Source organism: Phyllobates terribilis, unplaced genomic scaffold, assembly GCF_046119375.1.
Source record: "Phyllobates terribilis strain yellow unplaced genomic scaffold, ASM4611937v1 Scaffold_17__1_contigs__length_24005725, whole genome shotgun sequence".
NCBI lineage: Eukaryota > Metazoa > Chordata > Amphibia > Anura > Dendrobatidae > Phyllobates > Phyllobates terribilis.
Genome location: NW_027362777.1, coordinates 23,764,894 through 23,791,206, shown reverse-complemented (window position 1 = coordinate 23,791,206; position 26,313 = coordinate 23,764,894). Strand labels below are relative to the sequence as shown.

Sequence of the window (26,313 nt, the reverse complement as noted above, 5' to 3'; positions counted from 1 at the left end):
CGGGAGCAGGGCTGAGGCTGCTGAGCAGAGGAGATGAAGAGACTGCGGGCAGAAGATGACACAGAGAGGAGGAGGGGGCCATGGATGAAGGGGCTGCTGCGGAGTACAGTGCAGGACGGGAGCAGGGCTGAGGCTGGAGAGCAGAGGAGATGAAGGGACTGCAGGCAAAGGATGACACAGAAAGGAGGAGGAGGCCATGGATGAAGGGGATGGGAGCAGGGCTGAGGCTGGAGAGCAGAGGAGATGAAGGGACAGTGGGCAAAGGATGACACAGAGAGGAGGAAGGGGCCATGGATGAAGAGGCTGCTGCAGAGTACAGTGCAGGACTTGAGCAGAGCTGAGGCTGGGGAGCAGAGGAGATGAAGGGACTGCAGGCAAAGGATGACACAGAGAGGAGGAGGGGGCCATGGATGAAGGGGCTGCTGCGGAGTACAGTGCAGGACGGGAGCAGGGCTGAGGCTGGAGAGCAGAGGAAATGAAGGGACTGTAGGCAGAGGATGACACTGAGAGGAGGAGGCCATGGATGAAGGGTCTGCTACGGAGTAGAGTGCAGGACGGGAGCAGAGCTGAGGCTGGAGAGCAGAGGAAATGAAGGGACTGTAGGCAGAGGATGACACTGAGAGGAGGAGGGGGCCATGGATGAAGGGTCTGCTACGGAGTACAGTGCAGGACGGAAGCAGAGCTGAGGCTGCTGAGCAGAAGAGATGAAGGGACTGTGGGCAAAGGATGACACAGAGAGGAGGAGGCCATGGATGAAGGGGCTGCTGCGGAGTACAGTGCAGGACGGGAGCAGGGCTGAGGCTGGAGAGCAGAGGAGATGAAGGAACTGCTGGCAAAGGATGACACAGAGAGGAGGAGGTGGGCATGGATGAAGGGGCTGCTGCGGAGTACAGTGCAGGACGGGAGCAGGGCTGAGGCTGGAGAGCAGAGGAGATGAAGGGACTGCAGGCAAAGGATGACACAGAGAGGAGGAGGAGGAGGCCATGGATGAAGGGGCTGCTGCGGAGTACAGTGCAGGACGGGAGCAGGGCTGAGGCTGGAGAGCAGAGGAGATGAAGGGACTGCGGGCAAAGGATGACACAGAGAGGAGGAGGAGGCCATGGATGAAGGGGCTGCTGCAGAGTACAGTGCAGGACGGGAGCAGGGCTGAGGCTGGAGAGCAGAGGAGATGAAGGGACTGCGGGCAGAGGATGACACAGAGAGGAGGAGGGGGCCATGGATGAAGGGGCTGCTGCGGAGTACAGTGCAGGACAGGAGCAGGGCTGAGGCTGGAGAGCAGAGGAGATGAAGGGACTGCGGGCAGAGGATGACACAGAGAGGAGGAGGGGGCCATGGATGAAGGGGCTGCTGCGGAGTACAGTGCAGGATGGGAGCAGGGCTGAGGCTGGAGAGCAGAGGAGATGAAGGGACTGTGGGCAGAGGATGACACAGAGAGGAGGAGGGGGCCATGGATGAAGGGGCTGCTGCAGAGTACAGTGCAGGACGGGAGCAGGGCTGAGGCTGGAGAGCCGAGGAGATGAAGAGACTGCGGGCAGAAGATGACACAGAGAGGAGGAGGGGGCCATGGATGAAGGGGCTGCTGCGGAGTACAGTGCAGGACGGGAGCAGGGCTGAGGCTGGAGAGCAGAGGAGATGAAGGGACTGCGGGCAGAAGATGACACAGAGAGGAGGAGGGGGCCATGGATGAAGGGGCTGCTGCGGAGTACAGTGCAGGGTGGGAGCAGGGCTGAGGCTGCTGAGCAGAGGAGATGAAGGGACTGCGGGCAGAAGATGACACAGAGAGGAGGAGGGGGCCATGGATGAAGGGGCTGCTGCGGAGTACAGTGCAGGACGGGAGCAGGGCTGAGGCTGCTGAGCAGAGGAGATGAAGGGACAGCGGACAGAGGATGACACAGAGAGGAGGAGGAGGCCATGGATGAAGGGTCTGCTGTGGAGTACAGTGCAGGACGGGAGCAGGGCTGAGACTGGAGAGCAGAGGAGATGAAGGGACTGCGGGCAAAGGATGACACAGAGAGGAGGAGGAGGCCATGGATGAAGGGGCTGCTGCGGAGTACAGTGCAGGACGGGAGCAGGGCTGAGGCTGGAGAGCAGAGGAGATGAAGGGACTGCGGGCAAAGGATGACACAGAGGAGGAGGGGGCCATGGATGAAGGGGCTGCTGCGGAGTACAGTGCAGGATGGGAGCAGGGCTGAGGCTGGAGAGCAGAGGAGATGAAGGGACAGCGGGCAGAGGATGACACAGAGAGGAGGAGGAGGCCATGGATGAAGGGGCTGCTGCGGAGTACAGTGCAGGACGGGAGCAGGGCTGAGGCTGGAGAGCAGAGGAGATGAAGGGACTGCAGGCAGAGGATGACACAGAGAGTAGGGGAACAGAGGCAGGTCAGGTGGAGGCAGGCAGGGAAGTAGAAGAGTAGAGAGTGCAAGTACTGCCGTTTTGCCACGACCTCCGCCCTCCTCCTGCCGTGCATGCAGGACGCGAGTGCCAGCATGGCGTTATGATGACACTGCATGCACAGGTATCCCTGTATGCACCTGTGCGCACCCAGCGGCAGTGCGCTTTGAAGTGCCGGGCGCCCACACTGATATGATTATATCAGTACTGGCGTCTGGACGCCTGCAGGCAGTGGCTGTTGCCAGGACAAGGATCTCTTTGATCCTTTTGTCCTAGCAGTGTGACTCTCTACTGAAATGGTAATTATTAACCATGTCAGCGTATAGTCACAGGCAATAGATGGACATCTGTCCATCTTCTTCTGACATGCCCAGACTTTTCTTGTCCTGGGCATATCTGAACAGTGGGGGGATTATTATAAGGGGGCCAACTATATATGTGTGGAGGCACAATTATATTCATGTGCATGTGGACATATATAAGTGTGGGAACACATGGGGATATAGGCACATAAGGCATTATATGCATTTACAGGTGGTTCTCACTAAATTAGAATATCATCAAAAAGTTAATTTATTTCAGTTCTTCAATACAAAAAGTGAAACTCCTATATTATATAGAGTCATTACAAACAGAGATCTATTTCAAGTGTTTATATTTATTAATGTTGATGATTATGGCTTACAGTCAATGAAAACACAAAAGTCATTATCTCAGTAAATTAGAATACTTTATAACACCAGCTTGAAAAATGTTTTTAAAATTCGAAATGTTGTCCTACTGAAATGTATGTTCAGTAAATGCACTCAATACTTGGTCAGGCTCCTTTTGCATCAATTCCTGCATCAATGCGGCAATGTGGCATGGAGGTGATGAGCCTGTGGCACTGCGCAGGTGGCTTTGATAGCAGCCTTCAGCTCGTCTGCATTGTTGCATCTGGGGTCTCTCGTCTTCCTCTTGACAATACCCCATAGATTCTCTATAGGGTTAAGGTCAGACAAGTTTGCTGGCCAATCAAGCACAGTGATACTGTTGTGTGTAAACCAGGTATTGGGACTTTTGGCAGTGTGGACAGGTGCCATATCCTACGGGAGAATGAAATATCCATCTCCAAAAAGCTTGTCGGCAGAGGGAACCATGAAGTGCTCTAAAATTTCCTGGTAGACGGCTGTGCTGACTTTGGTCTTGAGAAAACATAGTGGACCTACACCAGCAGATGACATGGCTCCCCAAACCATCACTGATTGTGGAAACTTCACACCAGACCTCAAGCAGCTTGGATTGTGGCCTCTCCACTCTTCCTCCAGACTCTGGGACCTTGATTTCCAAATGAAATGCAAAATTACTTTAATCTGAAAACAACCTTGGACCACTGAGCAACAGTCCAGGTCTTTTTCTTCTTGGCGCAGGTAAGACGCTTCTGGCCTTGTCTGTTGGTCATGAGTGGCTTGACACAAGGAATGCGACACTTGTAACCCATGTCCTGGATACGTCTGTGTGTGGTGGCTCTTGAAGCAATGACTACAGCAGCAGTCCACTCCTTGTGAATCTCCCCAACATTTTTGAATGGCCTTTTGTTAGCAATCCTTTCAAGGCTGCAGTTATCCCGGTTGCTTGTGCACCCTTTTCTACCACAATTTTTTCTTCCACTCAACTTTCCATTAATATGCTTGGATACAGCACTCTGTGAACAGCCAGCTTCTTTAGAAATGACCTTTTGTGGCTTACCCTCCATGTGGGGTGTGTCTATAACTGTCTTCAGGACATCTGTCAAGTCAGCAGTTTTCCCCATGATTGTGGAGCCTACTGAAACAGACTAAGGGACCTTTTTAAATGCTTAGGAAGCCTTGTTATTTGTTAATTATTCTAATTTTCTGAGATAATGACTTTTTTGTGTTTTCATTGGCTTTAAGCCATAATCATCAACATTAACAGAAATAAACACTTGAAATAGATCACTCTGTTTGCAATCACTCTATATAATATATGAGTTTCACTTTTTTTATTGAAGAACTGAAATCAAATGACTTTTTGATGATATTCTAATTTAGTGAGATGCACCTGTGTGTATATATATATATATATATATATATATATGCATTCGCATACATGGTAGTATGAAGAAACACATATATTTATGTACAGTACAGACCAAAAATTTGGACACACCTTCTCATTTAAAGATTTTTCTGTATTTTCATGATCATGAAAATTGTACATTCACACTGAAGGCATCAAAACTATGAATTAACACATGTGGAATTATATAGTTAACAAAAAAGTGTGAAACAACTGAAAATATGTCTTATATTCTAGGTTCTTCAAAGTAGCCACCTTTTCCTTTGATGACTGCTTTGCACACTCTTGGCATTCTCTTGATGAGCTTCAAGAGGTAGTCACCGGAAATGGTCTTCCAACAATCTTGAAGGAGTTCCCAGAGATGCTTAGCACTTGTTGGCCCTTTTGCCTTCACTCTGCGATCCAGCTCACCCCATACCATCTCGATTGGGTTCAGGTCTGGTGACTGTGGAGGCCAGGTCATCTGGCTTAGCACCCCATCACTCTCCTTCTTGATCAAATAGCCCTTACAGAGCCTGGAGGTGTGTTTGGGGTCATTGTCCGGTTGAAAAATAAATGATGGTCCAACTAAACACAAACCGGATGGAATAGCATGCCGCTGCGAGATGCTGTGGTAGCCATGCTGGCTCAGTATGCCTTCAATTTTGAATAAATGCCCAACAGTGTCACCAGCAAAGCACCCCTACACCATCACACCTTCGCCTCCATACTTCACGGTGGGAACCAGGCATGTAGAGTCCATCCGTTCACCTCTTCTGCGTCGCACAAAGACACGGTGGTTGGAACCAAGATCTCAAATTTGGACTCACCAGACCAAAGCACAGATTTCCACTGGTCTAATGTCCATTCCTTGTGTTCTTTAGCCCAAACAAGTCTCTTCTGCTTGTTGCCTGTCCTTAGTAGTGGTTTCCTAGCAGCTATTTTACCATGAAGGCCAGCTGAACAAAGTCTCCTCTTAACAGTTGTTGAAGAGATGCGTCTGCTGCTAGAACTCTGTGTGGTATTGACCTGGTCTCTAATCTGAGCTTCTGTTAACCTGCGATTTCTGAGGCTGGTGACTTGGATAAACTTATTCTCAGAAGCATAGGTGACTCTTGGTCTTCCTTTCCTGGGGCGGTCCTCATGTGAGCCAGTTTCTTTGTAGCGCTTGATGGTTTTTGCAACTGCACTTGGGGACACTTTCAAAGTTTTCCCAATTTTTCTCACTGACTGACCTTCATTTCTTAAAGTAATGATGGCCACTCGTTTTTCTTTACTTAGCTGCTTTTTTCTTGCCATAATACAAATTCTAACAGTCTATTCAGTAGGATTATCAGCTGTGTATCCACCAGACTTCTGCACAACACAACTGTGTGAATGTACAATTTTCATAGTCATGAAAATACAGAAAAATCTTTAAATGAGAAGGTGTGTCCAAACTTTTGGTCTGTACTGTATATATGATATACATACATATTTTAGGACACTTATCTTTACACTCTTTCCTCAGTTCGAAATGTAATTAGGTAATGGCTGTTAACCGCAAGGAAGACCAAGCCGAATTTCAGTGAGAGCTGCTCATAGGATTGCTGGAGAGGCAAATCAGAAACCCCCCTTGACTGCAAAAGACCTTCAGAAAGATTTAGAAGACTCTTTAGCTGTGGTACATTGTTCTACTGTTCAGAGACACCCGCACAAATATGGCCTTCATGAAGGAGTCATCAGAAGAAAACCTCTCCTGCGTCCTCACCATAAAATTCTGTGTCAGAAGTATGCAAAAGAACATCTAAACAAGCCTGATGCATTTTGGATACATGTTCTGTGGACTGAAGAGGTTAAAATACAACTCTTTGACCACAATGATCAAAGTTATGTGTGGAGAAAAAAGGGCACAGAATTTCAAGAAAAGAACATCTTGCCAACCTTCACAAGCATGGAGGTGGATCAATCATGCTTTAGGGTTGTGTTGCAGCCAATGGCACGGGATCATTTCCTGGGTAGAGGGAAGAATGGATTCAATGAAATTTCAACAAATTGTTGATGCAAATAAAACACCATCTGTAAAAAAGCTGAAGTTGAAAAAAGGATGGCTTCTTCAAATGGATAATGGATTCTAAACACAGTTCAAAATCCACAATAGACAACCTCAAAGGCATAAGATGAAGGTTTTACAATGGCCCTCACAGTCCTCTGATCTGAACCTCATTGATAATCTGTGGCTAGATGTCAAAATAGCAGTGCATGCAAGACAACCCAGGAATCTCACAGAACTGGAAGAATTTTCCAAGGAAGAATGAATGAAAATTCCTCAAACAAGAATTTAAAAACTCTTGTCTGGCTACAAAAAGCATTTACAAGCTGTGATATTTGCAAAAGGTGGTGTTACATGCAAGGTGTCCAAACTTTTGCATCGGCCCATTTTGTAATTTTGACCATGGGTGTTTACTCACAGTGGCATGTAAAGGTTTAAAGGGAATTAAGTTAAGGAAGGATTCCTTATCTTAAATGAACAGGATTTAAACAAACAGTTGTCTATACTAGAGAGGAAGCTACAGTGTCTTATAACTGGGACATCCGTTCTCCTAAGAAGACCTGAAGATGCAGTGCCACAGCAATGAGTGTGTGGCCCTCATCGAATGGACTTTGAAAGTACTAGTGAGGAGTCGTACCGATGCACCTCAGCCAGTGAGGTCCTCACAAATCAACTGAGAGCTCTGAGTTGCCCTGAGGGGCTGTAACGACACATCTCAACCTGTATGGTCCTCACAGGGATGATGGACCTTCCCATAATGGCTTGCTGGACTGTTGTAGCTTTTAACAAAAGTTATGTACCGCCACATGTAACCATAAAGTTCTTGACTCTGCATAATGGAGGAGAAACATTAATAAAGTGTTGTGCCTGCTATCTGATATATATATACTGTACTTGTCATCAAGTTCTTGTAAAGTAAAGTTTATTTTTGGATTTTGGTCTCCTTCATTTATCTCCATACCATCTGGACTGGGCCTGCTAAGTACAGTGGCAGCATATGGTCTTCGGAATCGGGAAATATGACTCCGCCAACTTAAAGTCTGTGATGCAACGTGGCATTGGTGGATGGAACAAGACATGATGTCCCAGATGAGCTCGATTGGATTCAGGTCTGGGGAATGGACAGGCCATTCCAAAGCATCAATGCCTTCATCATGCAGGAGCTGCTGACACACTTCAGCCACATGAGGCCTAGCATTGTCATGCATCAGAAGGAACACAGGGCCCATTGCACCTGCATACGGTTTCACAATGGATCTGAGGATCTCATCCCAGTACCTAATGGCAGTCAGGTACCTCTGGCTAGCACATGGAGGGCTGTGCGGCCCTCCAAGGAAATGCCTCCCCACACCATTATTGACCCACTGCCAAACCAGTAGTGTGGGAGAACGTTCTCCACAGCATCTCCAGACTCTTTCATGTTGTCACATGTGTGCAGTGTGAGCCTGCTCTCATCCGTGAAGAACACAGGGCGCCAATGTGGAATCTGCCAATCTTGGTGTTCTCTGGCAAATGCCAATGACCCTTCACCATGTTGTACTGTAAGCGCAACACCCACTTGTGGACTTCGAGCCTTCATACCACCCTCATGGAATCTGTTTCTGACAGTTTGAGCTGACAAATAAATGTTAGTGGCCTGTTCCTCCTTGCACAAAGGAGGAGGTAGCGGTCCTGATGCTGGGTTGTTGCCCTCCTAAAGCCCCCTCCACATCTCCTGGTGTACTGACCTGTCTCCTGGTACAGTATATGCTCCATGCTTTGGACACTGTGCTGACACACAGTTACCCTTCTTGTCACAGCTCTCATTGATGTGCCATCCTGGATGAGCTGCACTACATGAGCAACTTCTGTGGGTTGTAGACACCGCCTCATACTACTGTACCTCTAGGGGTGAGAGCAATAATAAAATGCAAAAGTGACCAAAACAACCAAAAAGGATGAGAACAGAGAAATGTTCTGCAGAACCACTCCTTTATAGGGGGTATCTGGCTAATTGACTATCATTTCTACCTGCTGTCTTTTCCATTTACACAACTGCAGGAGAAATTGATTCACAATCAGTGTGGCTTCATAACTGGACAGGTTGATTTCACAGAAGTGTAATTGACTTAGAGTTACATTGTGTCGTTTAAGTGTTCCCTTTATTTTTTGAGTATTGTACTTAACAGCCCCATACATGAGATAAATGTTGGCTGAACGGTCATTTGGCAGATGGCTATTTTTCCCGACTCCCCCATACACACAAATATTCCAGCTTTCCTGTGGTCTGTATGAGAGAGTCACCACCAGACTCCTCTAGCGGAGGATTATCTACAGGAAGAACAAACAATTAGCCTCTAAAATTCAGGATCCCAGATCCTTCTCTGCCCTGACATCATCTGTCGGGAGGCCCCCAAATACATTATATAGTCAGGCAACCCCGAATTCATTACTTCCATGCAACTTTAGTCTAATGTGTATGGGGGCTTTAAAATGTAACTCATTGGACGCTGCCTCTGGCCCGGCCTAATAGACTTTCGTACATTGCAGACCCAGATATCATTATTAGGTATTTAAGTATCATAGTAACTAGGCAGCCCCATACTATCGAGTACTTGGGGGAGGAGGGGCACTGAGCCGGACTCTGTCAAACCTTCTGAGATGCCATGTTTGCTTTTCACAGCAGCAAGTGGTTAAACTGCCAGGGATTATGTTGCAGCGGCACCTGTGCCATCCCTGCGGTGAACATCTATGTTCTGCTGCTCAAAGGAATTAATTATTTTAAAACAAATGTTTAATGTGTTAGAAAAAAACAAAATGTGTCTTCTGCTTTTTGCATGTTTTTTTCTTTTTATAAGAATTGTTGGTGCCTATTTTCTTTTGAAACATTTTAATTTCTGCTTTTTTTCTGGTGTTTTTCTTGTAATATAGGAAAGCCTGAGGCCAGAAATAAACCCCATAAAACACTGTACATGGAGACTTTGGTATCAAATAATTTCTGCCCCAATATTTGTGCAAACAAAAAAGGTTTTATAAATGCATCAAACTTCTGTGTGTGAATCAGACATAAAATCTAACGAGATAGAAGATTACAGTCCGGGGAAGACTGGAAACATTCATATAGACGGCCGGTGGAGATGTAGTCAGTGATGGACTCTGGCTAAATATGTTTCTAGAGCCGTAGTAGAAGATGAAGATGTCGTCCTCATCATGAAGTAGTTATTTCTCATGTCACGTGTAATGAATATCTCCTGCAGTATTACTAATGCCGATTGCAGTGTCGGTAAATGAGACGAGAATTAGCAATAAGGTAGAGGAGTCTATGAGAAACGTATTCAGCTGCAGACTCCAAGGAAGAAACTGCTTGTTGTCTGTGGCCTAAAATATATAGGTTTTATTACTAGATGTAAAGAAGAAAACTAAATACTGTAAAATAATAAATCTCCTCATATTTTTCTCTAATTATCTCCAGTAATTGTATTATTACACAGGATTTTTATGAAGTTACATCTACTTATCTTCTTCCCATTCAGGTCTCTACAATATTCGATCCGTTCAGTGACAATCTTCTATATAAGAGAGTTTTCCTGATTTACCCATCAAAACTGGATATGGACAAGGACAAGATGGCAGAGAAAATATTACACCTTACCCTAGAGATCCTCTTTCATCTTACTGGAGAGGTGAGAGATTCTGATGACGTCACATTACATCATTCTTATCTATAGGAATAACAGATGGACAGAACTGGAGAGGTGAGGACTCTGGAAATGTCTGTACTGAGATTTATTAAGGTGTTTCTCCATTATCAGGATTACACAGTAGTGAAGAAGACTTCTAGTGAGCGCTGTCAGGACCCTGTGTCTGAGGGATGGGGAAGACCCCTGAGCCCAATCAGAGGGCCTCCACCTCACCTCCTGATACATGAGGACATCAATGACCAGAAGATCCTAGAACTCACCTTCAAGATGATTGAGCTGCTGACTGGAGAGGTGACACTGCTGGGAATGCTGGGACATTATACAGTAAAGCTATGAAGGGATCGCAATGGTGACATTATCATTGTATGTGTCAGGTTCCTATAAGGTGTCAGGATGTCGCTGTCTATTTCTCCATGGAGGAGTGGGAGTATTTAGAAGGACACAAAGATGTCATGATGGAGGTTCCCCAGCCCCTCACATCACCAGGTAATAGACAGGACTAAATACACACGACCTATAATTATCTGTATGTAAAGAATGAATTCAGTCCCTGTATGTGTTTTCTCCAGTTCTATCCAGTAAGAGGACAACACCAGAGAGATGTCCCCGTCCTCTTCTTCCACAGGACTGTAAACAAGAAGATCCCAATGTTCCTCAGGATCATCAGGTAGATGGAGAGAAGATATCATGAGATCTTCTCTATGATGTGTAGACGGCTGTGAAGGTCTTGTGCTCAGCAGGGCTGTGGTGTCTGAGTCGGAGCCCATTTTGGTGCAGTCAGAGTGGTATAAAATGGACCGACTCCCGACTCCTAAAATATATAATAAATTGGGTACAGTAGTTCAATGCAGTTTGTGGGGAAGATTTTTTCATAAGAATTTGGGAAAGTTATGAAATGTCCTATAAATGTCTGTCCTATTCCTGATCTAAGGGTCTAGACATTTAGCTGAGATTAATCTGTGCTACTGTAAATTTATCCCTTAAACGTGAGCCGTGTATGAGGGAGTCGTGGAGTCGGTGTCATGGAAATTGAGGAGTCGGAGGTTTGGCTTACCGACTCCACAGCCCTGGTGCTCAGTCTTGTTTTATCCACCAGTATTATATGTTTTATACTTGTGTAATGAGAACGGTGGAGATGGCAGGATTAGAGCTGATCATAGATGGGACTTCTCCATCTGTCTGTGACTTTTACAATATTTGTTTCAGGGTGAAGATCTGACCCATATTAATACTACAGAGACCTATGTGAGGGGTGATGAGCGGTGTAAAGTGGAGATTCCTACATATGACTACCCAGGTGAGTAGTAACCACTAAATGCAGAGAAGTCACAGATTCTTCTCAGTCACCGGCTGTGGCTGCTTTATCGGTGGTGTAGTCCGGCCGTATCACAATCGTGTGGTCACCATTCTTCCTCTAGACCACAACATTCTCCCCTACACAAAACTGTTAACCCCTTTCTGACGTTGTAAGTAATAATAAGTTTCTGTGCTCTGGACCTTATGGACCAGGTACGTATTATTACTACATGGCGATCGCACCTGCACACAGGCTGTGCGGGCGCAATCGCCACCCGGGTCAGCTGATTCTGACATCTGACACCTGGCACGCAGTGCCCGCACCGCTCCCGGCAGCACTTAGTGAGTGCGCAGAGGGACAGCAGCGGGGTCCAGATCGTTGCCATGGTGACCCAATGTCGTCATGATAACATCTGGGTCACCAGCCCCAGCAAGTTAAGTTTGATCATGCGCAGTGCATGATCAAAGTAACTTGTGTCTGCAGAGCTGACAGTTTAAAAGTTATAGCAGTGATCCTGCTCTGCTATACCTTATAACTGCGATCAGCCTGTTGTAAAAATATATTAAAAATATATATTTTTACAAGATATATTAAAAATAATATATGGAAAAAAAAAACAACAATAAAAGCACACATATTTGGTATTGCCGCGTCAGGAACGACCTGCTTTATCATCATATTGCCAAACAAAAAGTGGAATAAAACGCGATAAAAAAGATGAATGTAAATAAAATTGGTACCGCTGAAAACGTCATCTTGTCCAGCAAAAAAGAAGCCGCCATACGACTCCATCAGCTGGAAAATAAAAAAGTTACAGCTCTCAGAATAAAACGATGCAAAAAAAAAATAGTTTTTATTGTCTAACAGCGCCAAAACCTAAAAAAACAATATAAATGTAGTACGGCTGTAATTGTACTGACCCGAATAATAAAGCGGCCTTATACATTTTTCCACACGTGGAACGGCATATAAAGAACCCAAAAAAAACTATTCCTGAATTGTTGTTTTTTGTTTATTCTGCTTCCCAAAATTCGGAATAGAAAGCGATAAAAAAAAGTCACATGCCCAAAATTAGTACCAATAAAAACATCAACTTGTCCCGCAAAAAACAAGCCGTCACATGACTCTGTCGGCTGAAATATGGAAAAATTATAGCTATCAAAATATGGCGATGCAAAAACTTTCTGAATGTCCTCATATGGTCCCTACAAGACAAGGTCCAGTCTTTCTGGCCAAACTTCACTTTTATGATCGACAACATTAAATGTGCAGTGAGGCCAAGTGTGAATTTCTGTACAATAGCAACAGAGTTTCCCTTTATCCTGACTTTTCTATTTCTTCTAAAACCAACTAACTTCAAACAGGATTGCGATAAACTACATAAAAACATTACACCTGTGCCATGATATATCTCTAAGCTGTGCGTGGCTGATGGCTGTAATATACATTTATTCACGCCTGCAGGAGATGTGTTGGCTCCAGCCCTGGTTTCATGGATTCACTCCACGTCATAAATTCCATTATGTTTTCAATCCTAAAGAATTCAGATTACTGCACAATCTCTCCTGAAATGGGGGCGCTAATACTTTCTCTACTCTTCTGGTCAGTACTCATAGTGGCTCTAATGGTCCATCATAAATGAGTGCCACTTCGATTTAATATTGGAGTTCTCCCCTTATACTTATATTGTTGTTGAGGATGTAACATAGAATAAAAAATGTCTTTTTTTATAGGTTTATTCTGTATGACAGTTTGATTGTGGTGGGATCGGCCTGACTCACTTATGTGACTCTATAACTTCCTGGTAGTCTTTAAAAAAAGGTCTCCATTACGTCTTCCCAATGCCCGAGGTCTAAATTTAAGACGCCTCAGCTCTGCAGTATTATAAAAAGTTCTCTTTGAACGTCTAATATTTCTTCTTGAAACTCATCTGACAGAAAATATTGGCCCTTACGATAGTTTAGATTGCCAAGAGCCACCGAGCCCCATACTCCAATTACCCCAGAGAGGTTTCACCACTAGTTACTCACTATTTACTGATGGAGACTGTTGAGTTTGATCATTTCAGTAGATGTGTTATTGTCTATAGTCACAGTTTTTGACTATAGTAGTTAGTGACCAAATTTCTCTGATTTAACCCCTTCCTGCAGCCAGTTTTGTGTTCCTCTCTGGGCCCATTTTTCAAATCTGACATGTGTCACTTTATATGGTGATAACTCTGGAATTCTTCTCAAACGATAATAGGAAACAAATGGACCTTACAAATTATTTTCCTTGAATCCTACAATACCCTATGTACGGCTGAACACTACTATCTTGGCACATGGCAGGTTAAGAAGGGAAGGAGCGACATTTAGCTATTTGAATATAGATCTTGCTGAAATAGTTTGCAGACACAATGTATCGTGGTCACCTGGCAGCTCAAAAGATGGCCACCACAAACAGGCTTGGTGCCATCTACTTCATTTTCCAGATCTCACGAATTGTCTTGTTTATCACCGTTTAACCCCTCTTCATGGATCTGGACTTACACAGAGACCCCAAGGCTTGGGCCACGGTGTTACCTGGTGTTCTGTGGTGTGAGATGGGAAGAAGAATAGTCAGGTAGTTGGGTCAGAACCAGGAGGGCAGAGAAAATACTAAATCAGAAGACACAAGAGTAGTCAGTAAACGGGCCGAGGTCACAAGAGGAAACAAATACACAATCCGGGAGCTGAGCACAGAGGACTGAACCAGAGGAGAACAAGGCTGTATCTGGCAGCTTCCGGCAATATGCTTCCAGCTTTAGTAGGGTGCGGTGCTTTCCAATTAGCTGAAGCAGGGAGCAGATTACTTCAGCTGGACAGCACACACACCCATACTGCCAGACTGGATGGTACTACTGGTCCCAGGCACTCTAATCTTACTGGCTGGACAAAGCCTGTACCTTTAACTCCATATTTGGGAGGCAGAATGAACAAACAGTTGAACACCACGCTCCACTGCTTCATCCTATGAGGTTTTCTATTAGATGGTCATTGTCCTGGTGAATAAGTGAATTTTTTTTATAGAACTTGCCTTTTTACAGACAATTTAAGTAGAAATGTTCAAAAATATAAAATTCAAGGATTTTTTATTAAAAAATAATAATTGGTTTTATTCTTGGCAGATGTCTGTACCAGGAGATCAGAGGGACAGCTGACATCTTCAATTTTCAAATCAGTTAATTTTCAGATTCCACAGGATACAATTAAAATGAATGACATTTCTCCAGATTTACCATCATCCCTTCACAGCAAAGATCTGTCATCTGATCCTTTGAAACAGGTCCTGTCTTCTGATTCATTACCGACTACTAAGGAAATTCAAAGTCACAAAATAAGCATTAAAAAACTAACTGTTCCTAATGCAAAGAAGCCATTTTCACATTCAGAATATAGAAATAGTTTTCCTCTCAGAAAGTCTTTTCTTAAACATCAAAAAATTCACACAGCGAAGAATAGATTTTCTTGCTCCAAGTGTGGGAGATGTTTTAATCAGAAAACAAGTCTTGTTAGGCACCAGAGAACTCACACAGGAGAGAAGCCATTTTCCTGTTCAGAATGTGGGAAATGCTTTACAGAGAAATCAAATCTTATCGCACATCAGAGAACTCACACAGGGGAGAAGCCTTTTCCATGTTCAGAATGTGGGAAATGTTTTACAGAGAAATCAACTCTTATCAAACATCAGAGAACTCACACAGGAGAGAAGCCATTTTCATGTTCAGAATGTGGGAAATGTTTTGTACATAAATCAAATCTTTTCAAACATCAGAGAACTCACACAGGGGAGAAGCCTTTTCCATGTTTAGAATGTGGGAAATATTTTGCAGTGAAATCTACTCTTATCAAACATCAGAGAACTCACACAGGGGAGAAGCCTTTTCCATGTTCAAAATGTGGGAAATGTTTTACAGAGAAATCTACTCTTATCAAACATCAGAGAACTCATACAGGGGAGAAGCCTTTTCCATGTTCAAAATGTGGGAAATGTTTTACAAAGAAATCTACTCTTATCAAACATCAGAGAACTCACACAGGGGAGAAGCCTTTTCCATGTTCAGAATGTGGAAAATGTTTTAACAAGAAATCTAGTTTTCTTACGCACCAGAGAACCCACACAGGGGAGAAGCCTTTTTCATGTTCAGATTGTGGGAAACGTTTTGTACAGAAATCATGTCTTAATATACATCAGAGAACTCACACCGGGGACAAGCCTTTTCCATGTTCAGAATGTGGAAAATGTTTTACACAGAAATCAACTTTTATCAACCATCAGAGAACTCACACAGGAGAGAAGCCATTTTCATGTTCAGAATGTAGGAAATATTTTACAGCGAAATCAAATCTTATCAAACATCGCAAAACTCACACAGGGGAGAAGCCTTTTTCATGTTCAGAATGTGGGAAATGTTTTACGGAGAAATCAACTCTTAGCAAACATCTAAGAACTCACACAGGGGAGAAGCCTTTTCCATGTTCAGAATATGGAAAATGTTTTAACTAGAAATCTGATTTTGATAAGCACCAGAGAATTCACACAGGGGAGAAGCCTTTTTCATGTTCAAAATGTGAGAAATGTTTTAACCAGAAAGCGCATTTTGATAACCACCGGAGAACCCACACTGGGGAGAATGCCGCAACTACACCCAACTAGTCTCTGTACAGACAAGAAAGGCCCTAGCTGCTCAACTAAAAACGCCACCACAGACCTAACTAACTAATAAGCCATTGAGAAGTTTCTCATACCTCCTGAGGAACCAGAGGGGAGGCCGCAACACACAAAACTCTGAGTGAGAAACAAAAACACATTCATATAGGGCAAAGAAGGCAAGCTAACCAAAAATAAAAGGAACAAGTATAATCTCCCAGAAACCAAACATTGTTAGAATGAAAATGTACTAGGAGGGAAAGCAAACTGACCGGGAGGATAGTTTCACCTTTGTGGTGAAACTTATAAAATTCATCCTCACCAACTGGAAATATAAACCTGTACATTTATAAAGACCACGGACAAGATAAAGATTCCCAACTCACATCAGGACCACAAGATCCCAGGTACTTTCAGCTGCATCACAACTAATGTAATGTACTTAATTATATGTACCAAATGTCCAACTGGGGGTCTGTATGTAGGGGAGACAGGGCAAAAACTTAAAACAAGGATGAATTCTCATCGCCACACAAAAAAAGAATAGATCTACTTGTGGCCACACATTTTTACGGCCACAACTGCTTATCCCTTTCCGAAACTGATAGTTCTGCTTCACGTCACTTGTCTTATCTATTGCATTATTCCTGTGCCCTGTTGTGCATAAATATGTGACTCTTCAGATTTTGTGTTATACTATGTCTGATGATGAGACCTGAGTAGTCTCGAAAGCTTACTGACTAATGGCTAACTGAAAAGATGGTATCAACCACTGAGGACTTTCAAATTTTAATATTTTTCTCAATACAGAAATTTTAAGATCTCTCCACAGGTGTTCAATGGGATTTAGACCCAGACTCATTGCTGGGCAGAACTCTCCAGCACTTTGTTTCCATCCATTTTCTGGGTGCTTCTTGAAGTATGTTTGGGGTCATTGTCTTGCTGGATGACCCATGACCTAGGACGCAAACCCAGCTTTCTGACACTAGGCACTACATTGTGCCCCAAAATCTTTTGCTAATCTTCAGATTTCATGTTGCCTTGCACACAGTCAGAGGCAGCTAAACAACCTCAAAACACCTTTGAACCTCCACCATATTTGACTGTATGGGCTGTAAATTTATTGATTATGCTTCCCCCCTTGACAAAGGAACATGCGGATCTCTGAAGATGGACCTTGAAATTGTTGATATTTTTCAACAATTTTGGTTCAAGTCCTCATACAGTTCTCTTCTCCTTTTTCTGTTTTCTCCATGCTTAGAGTGGCACACATATGCACATAATGCAAAGATTGAATCAACTTCTCCCTTTTTTATTTGGTTTTAGTTGTGATTTTCATATTGCCCACACCTGTTACTTGCCACAATTGTGTTTGAACAAGCTTCACATGCTTGAAACAAAGTTGTTTACCCACAATTTTGGCAAGGTGTCAACAATTTTGTCCGACCTATTTTATGTGGTTTTAGTGTGAAATTATGTTCAATTTGCCTTTTTTTTCTCTGTTTTCTTGTGCTGTTTCAATAAACGCAAATAAACGTGTATAACAAAACGTGTAATTGCAGTAATTTTCTGGGAGAATTACTTCATTTTCTGGAACAATTTCAAGGGATCCAACACTTTTGACCATGACTTGTGTAACGGGTCTGGGAGGTGGAACCTCTGAGCTACTATACAAAGGGGCAGTCCTTGTAAGGAAGCGGGTGGCTCCCAGGGAAGGCGGGCAGGTAGTCACGGCAAGTGACAGGAACAGTCTCTGGGAAGAAGGGCAGGAGGTAACGGCAAGTGACAGGGACAGTCTCTAGACAGGCGGGTGGTCACGGCAAGTGACAGCAGGGGAAGAGCCTCTAGACAGGCAGGTGGTCACGGCAAGTGACAGCAGGGTAAGAGTCACTAGACAGGCAGGTGGTCACGGCAAGTGACGGCAGAGCCTCCAGGTAGGCTAGCAGGTGGGAAGCAGGTGAGTGCTCCCAGGTGAGCGGGTAAGAGTCTCACGGCTGGCTGGCAGGTGGTCACGGCAAGTGACGGCAGAACCTCCAGGTAGGCTAGCTGGCGGGTAGCAGATGAGCGCTCCCAGGTGAGCGGGGAAGAGTCTCTCGGCTGGCTGGCAGGAGGTCTCAGGCAGGTATCAGGCAGGTATCAAGCAGGTATCTGGCAGGTATCAGGCAGGTGCTTCCTGAACCGCAGGCGGACTGGTCCATAGACAGACTGGCGGATGCTGGTAGACAGACTGGCGGACCGCAGGGAATGCAAGCAGGTAGACAGAGCTGGAAAACAGACTGGCAACGGAACCTGAGGGCTGAAGCAGAGGTGAAAGGCTTTTTAACAACTTTGCTCGGGCACCTCCATTTTGGAGGAGGTGCCTTATATATGGGAGCTCCACTGGCAATTGGCCGGGGACTCCTTAGGACGGCGCGCGCGGCCCCTTTAAGAGAGAGGGAGCGCGCGCGCCCTAAGCACAGTGGCCGGGAAGCAGCGAGCGCTGCCAGCAGCGCGGGAGGAGGACGCCGAGGACGGAGCAGGGAGGTGAGGGGAACGGCGTCTCTGCCTAGCAGGAGGCAGGGACGCCGACGCTACAGTACCCCCCCCTTTAGGCCCCCCCTTTTTTAGGCCAGAGAGAAATTTATCAAGGATGAGCGGGGCATGGATGTTCTCCCGGGGCTCCCACGTTCTCTCCTCAGGACCAAACCCCTTCCAATCCACTAGAAAAAAGGTCTTTCCTCTTACCCTTTTGGTGGCCAGAATGCTCTCTACCTCAAACTCGTCCTCAGCGGAAACTGGAGCAGGAGGCGTACCTGTAGACTTGGAAAAAGAGTTAAGTACCACAGGTTTTAGGAGAGACACCTAGAAGGAGTTAGGGATCCACAAGTTGGCCGGGAGTTTCAATCTATAGGCCACCGGGTTGATTTGTTTGATAACTTCCAGTGGGCCGATGAACCGAGGTCCTAGCTTGTAGGAAGGAATCTTGAGCCGGACATATTTGGACGAGAGCCAGACTTTATCTCCAGGACAGAATTGGGGTGGATCCAGACGTCTTTTGTCAGCCTGTTTCTTCATCCGCTCGGAGGAATGAAGATGTGCGGATCTGGTACTTTCCCAAATGGAGGAGAATTCACTAACAAGAGATTCCGCGGACGGATTATCCACCTAGGCGGAGACGGGAAACGGTATCCGAGGATGTTGACCGTAGGCAAAAAAACGGGGATTTGGAGGAAGACTCGCTCTCGTGATTATTATAGGAAAATTCGGCCCACGGTAAAAGATCCACCCAGTCGGAATGGTGGGCATTAACAAAGTGCCGGAGGTAACTGGTTAAAATTTGGTTAATCCGCTCTACTTGACCATTGAACTGTGGGTGATAAGCAGAGGAGAAGTCCAAGGTGACCCCCAGCAGTTTACACATGGCTCTCCAGAAGCGAGAGGTGAACTGAACTCCTCGGTCGGATACGATGTGGAGAGGGAGACCATGGAGACGGAAAATATGATGGATAAAGTCTTTAGCCAACTCAGAGGCAGACGGAAGACCCGGCAGGGGAATGAAGTGAGCCATCTTAGAGAAGCGGTCAGCGACCACCCAAATGACCGTACAACCAGCAGAGACGGGGAGATCCGTTATAAAGTCCATGGCTATATGCTGCCACGGGGCAGCAGGTATCGGAAGAGACAGAAGGCGGCCGGCTGGCAGATGTCTAGGAACCTTGTTGCGGGCGCAGGACGCAAAGGCTAAGACAAAGTTTATTACGTCCTTGTGCAGGGTAGGCCACCAGTAATGCCGGGTAATAAGCAGGAGGGTCTTTTTCTGGCCAGCATGGCCAGCTAGCTTAGACGAAAGTCCCCAGTGTAGGACCCTCTCACGATCAGGTACTGCTACGAATGTGTTACCGGGTGGTTGACGATTTAGGTCCACGGGAGCCACCTGCATTACCTTGGCGGGGTCGATGATGTGCTTTGGCTCCTCCTCTAGATCGGAGAACAAAAAGGATCGGGACAAGGCATCAGCTTTGATATTTTTGTCTGCTGGGCGAAAATGAAGAATGAAATCAAAGCGGGCGAAGAGCAAGGACCACCGGGCTTGGCGCGGGTTAAGTCTTTGGGCACTCTGGAGATAAGCCAAGTTTTTGTGATCCGTGTAGATTATTACCAGGTGAAGAGCCCCCTGGAGCAGGTAACGCCACTCTTCCAGTGCCAACTTAATGGCTAACAATTCTCGGTCTCCTATAGAATAATTGCGCTCAGATGAGGAGAAGAAGTTTGGAGAAGAAGCCGCAGGTTGCCATTCTTCCGGAAGATGACTTTTGGGTGAGCACCGCTCCGGCTCCGGAGGAGGAAGCGTCTACTTCTAAGAAGAATTGTTTGTTGCTGTCTGGACGGTGCAGCACAGGAGCGGAAGAGAAAGCCTGTTTCAAAGACAGGAAGGCCTCCTCTGCCTCGGGCAGTCATTCTTTGGGATTAGCACCCTTACGGGTGAGCGCAGAGATAGGGGCAGTCCGGGAAGAGAAGTGCGGAATGAAGAGGAGGTAGTAGTTGGCGAAGCCCAGGAACCGCTGGATTGCCTTTAACCCCTCCTGTCGGGGCCACTTCTGGATGGCAGAAAGTTTCTCAGGATCCATTTGTAGACCGGTCTGAGAGATGATGTAGCCCAGAAATGGAAGCGAGGTCTGTTCAAAGAGGCACTTCTCAAATTTTGCGTAGAGGTGGTTCTGCCTGAGCCTGAGCAGGACCTGACGAACGTCCCTCCGGTGTGTGGGGAGATCCGGAGAGAAGACCAAGATGTCGTCCAGGTATACCACCATGCATGAGTAGAGAAGGTTACGGAAGATATCATTGACCAACTCTTGAAAGACGGCGGGAGCATTTCAGAGACCGAAGGGCATTACGAGGTATTCATAGTGGCCATCCCGGGTGTTAAATGCCGTCTTCCATTCATCCCCCTGAGGGATACGAACCAGGTTATAGGCCCCACGGAGATCCAGCTTGGTGAAGATTCTAGCACCCATCAGACGATCAAATAATTCAGGAATGAGAGGAAGGGGGTATTTATTCTTCACCGTGATCTGGTTAAGGCCTCTATAGTCTATGCAGGGACGGAGTGAGCCGTCCTTCTTTTTAACGAAGAAGAAGCCTGCTCCCGCCAGGGAAGTAGATTTCCGGATAAATCCCCGGGCCAGGTTCTCCTCGATATATTCAGACATGGATCGGGTCTCAGCAGCGGACAAAGGGTAGATACGCCCTCGGGGCGGAGTAGCGCCAGGTACCAAGTCGATAGGGCAATCGTATGGTCTATGAGGAGGTAATGTCTCTGCTTCCTTTTTATTAAAGACATCAGCATAAGACCAATAGGGTACCGGCAGGCCGGGTAGATTGGCTGGGAGAGGAGAAGGACGGACAGGACGAACGGGAACTAAACAAGTCTTATGGCAGTCCTGTCCCCAGCGAAGGACTTCTCCAGTCTGCCAATCAAGCACGGGTGCATGTCTCTGGAGCCAAGGTAGGCCAAGCAAAAGGGCATGAGAGAGTCCAGGTAGAACATGGAAGAAGATGCTCTCACAGTGCAGCATTCCCACCTGCAGAGTTATGGGTTCGGTGATAAGTTGGATGGGATGCGGTAAGAGACCCCCATCCACGAAGGTGACAGATAAGGGTTCAGCCAGAGGTTTAGTGGGAATGCGGAATTTCTCTACCAGGGACTGAGAAATTAGATTTCCGGCAGCTCCAGAGTCAAGTTGAGCTAGTTCAAATTAACGGTTCTCCCCGCAGATGATGGAGACCGACAGCATCAGAGATGGAGAGGGTTTATTCTTGTCTAGGACGACCTCTCTGAGCGATCCTAGACACAGGTGTTTCCCAACCTCTCCGGGCAGGAACGGATCCGGTGCTCCTTACTGCCACAGTAGAAGCAGCTCCCCTCGGCACGGCGTGACTCTTGACGGGTTTTGACCAACTTGGTCTGGTCGACCTGCATAGGCTCGGGTGAGTGCGCCTGGGGAGTAACAGAGGAAGTGACGGGATTCCGGAAGGTAGGAGCAAGGCGAGGAAACCTCCTCTCACGGGTGACCTCCTTGGTACGCTCCTGGAACCGGATGTCAATCTGGGTGGCAAGTGTTATTAGGTCGTTGAGAGTGGTAGGAATGTCCCGATCAGCAAGTTCATCTTTAATCCGGCCGGATAGACCCTCCCAGAAGACGGACACCAGGGCGTCGTTATCCCAGGCAAGCTCCGAAGCAAGGGTACGGAACCATATGGCATATTGGCCCACGGTGAGACTACCTTGACGGAGGCGTAGCAGAGATGAGGCGGAAGAGGTCTTTCGTCCCGGTTCGTCGAAGACTTTCCGGAAGGCCGTAAGAAAGGCTGGCAGGTTAGACACCAGGGGGTCTCCTCTCTCCCATAGAGGATTTAGCCAAGCCAGCGCCTCCCCAGTGAGGTGGGACATGATGGAGGCCACTTTGGCTCGGTCGGTGGAAAACTGGTGTGCCAAAAGTTCGAAGTGCAGGGTGCACTGGTTAATGAAGCCTCGTGCCTGACCGGGATCTCCACCAAAACGAGGCGGGGCGGAAAGGCGGGGACTGGGAAGGGATGCCATGGTATTGATGGGCAGCGACGCTGCTAGGGTAGTAGTTGTGCGAGTGGAAGCAGCTCCCGATGAGGCAGTCAGTGTGTCCAGGCGGGAGTTAACACTACGCAGGTGACTCAGGATGGACTCCTGTTGGGACCTCTGACGGGATAGTTCATGGCATAGGTCCGAGAGTGAGGGAGCTTGGGTGCCACCGGGTTCCATGGCCCGAGCAAACTGTAACGGGTCTGGGAGGTGGAACCTCTGAGCTACTATACAAAGGGGCAGTCCTTGTAAGGAAGCGGGTGGCTCCCAGGGAAGGCGGGCAGGTAGTCACGGCAAGTGACAGGAACAGTCTCTGGGAAGAAGGGCAGGAGGTCACGGCAAGTGACGGGGACAGTCTCTAGACATGCGGGTGGTCACGGCAAGTGACAGCAGGGGAAGAGTCTCTAGACAGGCAGGTGGTCACGGCAAGTGACAGCAGGGTAAGAGTCTCTAGATAGGCAGGTGGTCACGGCAAGTGACAGCAGGGTAAGAGTCACTAGACAGGCAGGTGGTCACGGCAAGTGACGGCAGAGCCTCCAGGTAGGCTAGCAGGTGGGAAGCAGGTGAGCGCTCCCAGGTGAGCGGGTAAGAGTCTCACGGCTGGCTGGCAGGTGGTCACGGCAAGTGACGGCAGAACCTCCAGGTAGGCTAGCTGGCGGGTAGCAGGTGAGCGCTCCCAGGTGAGCGGGGAAGAGTCTCTCGGCTGGCTGGCAGGAGGTCTCAGGCAGGTATCAGGCAGGTGCTTCCTGAACCGCAGGCGGACTGGTCCATAGACAGACTGGCGGATGCTGGTAGGCAGACTGTCGGACCGCAGGGAATGCAAGCAGGTAGACAGAGCTGGAAAACAGACTGGCAACGGAACCTGAGGGCTGAAGCAGAGGTGAAAGGCTTTGCAACAACTTTGCTCGGGCACCTCCATTTTGGAGGAGGTGCCTTATATATGGGAGCTCCACCGGCAATTGGCCGGGGACTCCTTAGGACGGCGCGCGCGGCCCCTTTAAGAGAGAGGGAGCGCGCGCGCGCCCTAAGCACAGTGCCCGGGAAGCAGCGAGCGCTGCCAGCAGCGCGGGAGGAGGGCGCCGAGGACGGAGCAGGGAGGTGAGGGGAACGGCGTCTCTGCCTAGCAGGAGGCAGGGACGCCGACGCTACAACTTGTTTTTGCTGCCTTTTTAATTTGTTGCAGCATATCATCCTCTACATCTTCAGCTATATTAGGAGGCTTGTAGCAAAGTCCAATTGCCAGCTTTGCATTATTGCCATTTCCATGTACATTACCCATACTGATCAGGGATGTAAAGCTCAAAACATGCAGAGGGCCAAAATGAAAAACTTTGACAAAGTCGTGGCCCAACCAGTGTACAGTATAATGGGCCCCACATAGTCCTCCATACAGAATAATGGGCCCTACATAGTCCTCCCTACAGTATAATGGGCCCCACATAGTCCTCCATACAGTATAATGGGCCCCACATAGCTTTCCATACAGTATAATGGGCCCCACATAGTCCTCCATACATAAGAAACAAGAGGAAAAAACTTTGAGTCAGAGTCCCATATAATAGTGAAAAAATTACAAAATTGTATTAATTATAATTTATACAGGAAAAAAATATGAATCGCAGAAACAGAGGCAGTTAATAGTAAAACAATGGAGGAGCACTAATGAGGAGCATAAGACAAATTAACATGATTATTTTCTGATGTAAAAACATAATTGGGCTGCCAAAAAAATAAGAATTTATTGTTAAAATACAGTGAAGCTTTCAATAAAAGTGCAGGTGCTTATGAGGTAGGTCAGAAGTAGTTGCTATATAAGAGGTTAGTCATACCGCTGTCTATATATAGGTACTAATATAGATAGCTCATACCGGGGGTAGCATATCTTTATAAGTGGTATCAGTGCCCTGACCCCTTAGGCTACAGGGTAAAAGTATATCCTAATACATATTAAAGCCTAGAAAATGCACCTAAGTAGGAAAAAAGATTAAAAAACGGCAGCAAAAAGAGTGTAGCATGAATCCTATAGAATACTTACAGCCACAGTGGATGTGAACACAGTCCTCAATGGCACTCACCCTAATGCGCGTTTTGGCACGACTGCCTTCGTCAGGAGGTGGCGTCAATGAAGGCGGGTAGGATTTAGAAACCCTTGAGCCAATAGAAAAGGGGGTGTGTAGTCTCTCCGCCAATGGGTGTGGGGAGGGTGTGGCATGACACATGGCAATCACCACTACACCGCCGCATCCACGGCAAACGCGTCATGTGATCCATGATGCCGCAAGCACGTGGGGAACCACGTGACCGCGTGTCATGGAGCACATATTGATACGGCCAGTGAGGACACCACAGAGAACAGTGAAGCCATGCGTACCGCCCAGTCCACAGACATATAGTCAAATACAACCGGAGAGAAAATGAAACTAACATAATGGGGTAAACTGTCAATAATAGCACATCTCAAATGTGTTATATATACCTGAACCCAATCGAGATGGTTTGGGGTGAGCTGGATCGCAGAGTGAAGGCAAATGGGCCAACAAGTGCTAAGCATCTCTGGGAACTCCTTCAAGATTGTTGGAAGACCATTTCCGGTGACTACCTCTTGAAGCTCATCAAGAGAAGGCCAAGAGTGTGCAAAGCAGTCATCAAAGCAAAAGGTGTCTACTTTGAAGAACCTAGAATATAAGACATATTTTTAGTTGTTTCACACTTTTTTGTTAAGTATATAATTCCACATGTGTTAATTCATAGTTTTGATGCCTTCAGTGTGAATGTACAATTTTCATAGTCATGAAAATACAGAAAAATCTTTAAATGAGAAGGTGTGTCCAAACTTTTGGTCTGTACTGTATATCTATGGGGTATAGGTGATAGACAATTATATATAAGTCAGAGAAGTTAATTGGCCATGACAAAACAAATAAAGCATATCTAAGAAAAGCTTGAAGTATAACATGACTATATGAGATCATAGTATAAATGCATAATCAGATATAAGAAAATATCTCTCAAAATATCGATCTATAAATGCGAAAGATATCCAATAATAACTGTATGGACAAAAAATGCGCAGACAGAAAAAAGTTACAGATCTTGAGAGACAATACGGCGCCAGCAATTATGTCCATGTTATCCAATAGCAGAATGGAAGTCATCAACGTCATTGACGGGTAGAAATGGAGATATCATGTATACAAACATGCCAATCACCATGTAATGCCTTTATGAATATTTGGTAGAAAAAGACGACAAACTCTCATGGAGGAACACTAAAGAAATAGAAAAACATTAAAATACAAAAAAAATTACCCAACCATACTAGATAAAAAGATAAGACAAAATAGCTAAAACAATGTGGATATAGGTGAGCAGAGAAATGGGGCATAACTAATATTTTCGTTCAAGCCCAATGGATGGAGTGTTTTTAAAGTCCAAATCCATCTGCTCTCTTTCTGGGCTAATAGTTGGCTCATTCTACTTTCCCTAATATTAGTGGTGATCATGTCAATACCCAGAACTTTAAGTTTAGATGCGTCACACTTATAGTGTATTCTAAAACGCTTGGGAATAGTTTTTAACGTAGAAATAT

General features: G+C 46.2%; 1 protein-coding gene and 1 pseudogene across 1 annotated transcript in view; one reads left to right on the top strand and one right to left on the bottom strand.

Moving 5' to 3' along the window:
• Positions 1-17,714, top strand: part of LOC141176158 (uncharacterized) — a 98,021-nt pseudogene extending 80,307 nt beyond the window's left edge.
• The window catches only part of LOC141176154 (uncharacterized), a 241,428-nt gene that overhangs the window by 176,024 nt on the left and 39,091 nt on the right, over positions 1-26,313 (bottom strand). The window lies entirely within an intron of this gene.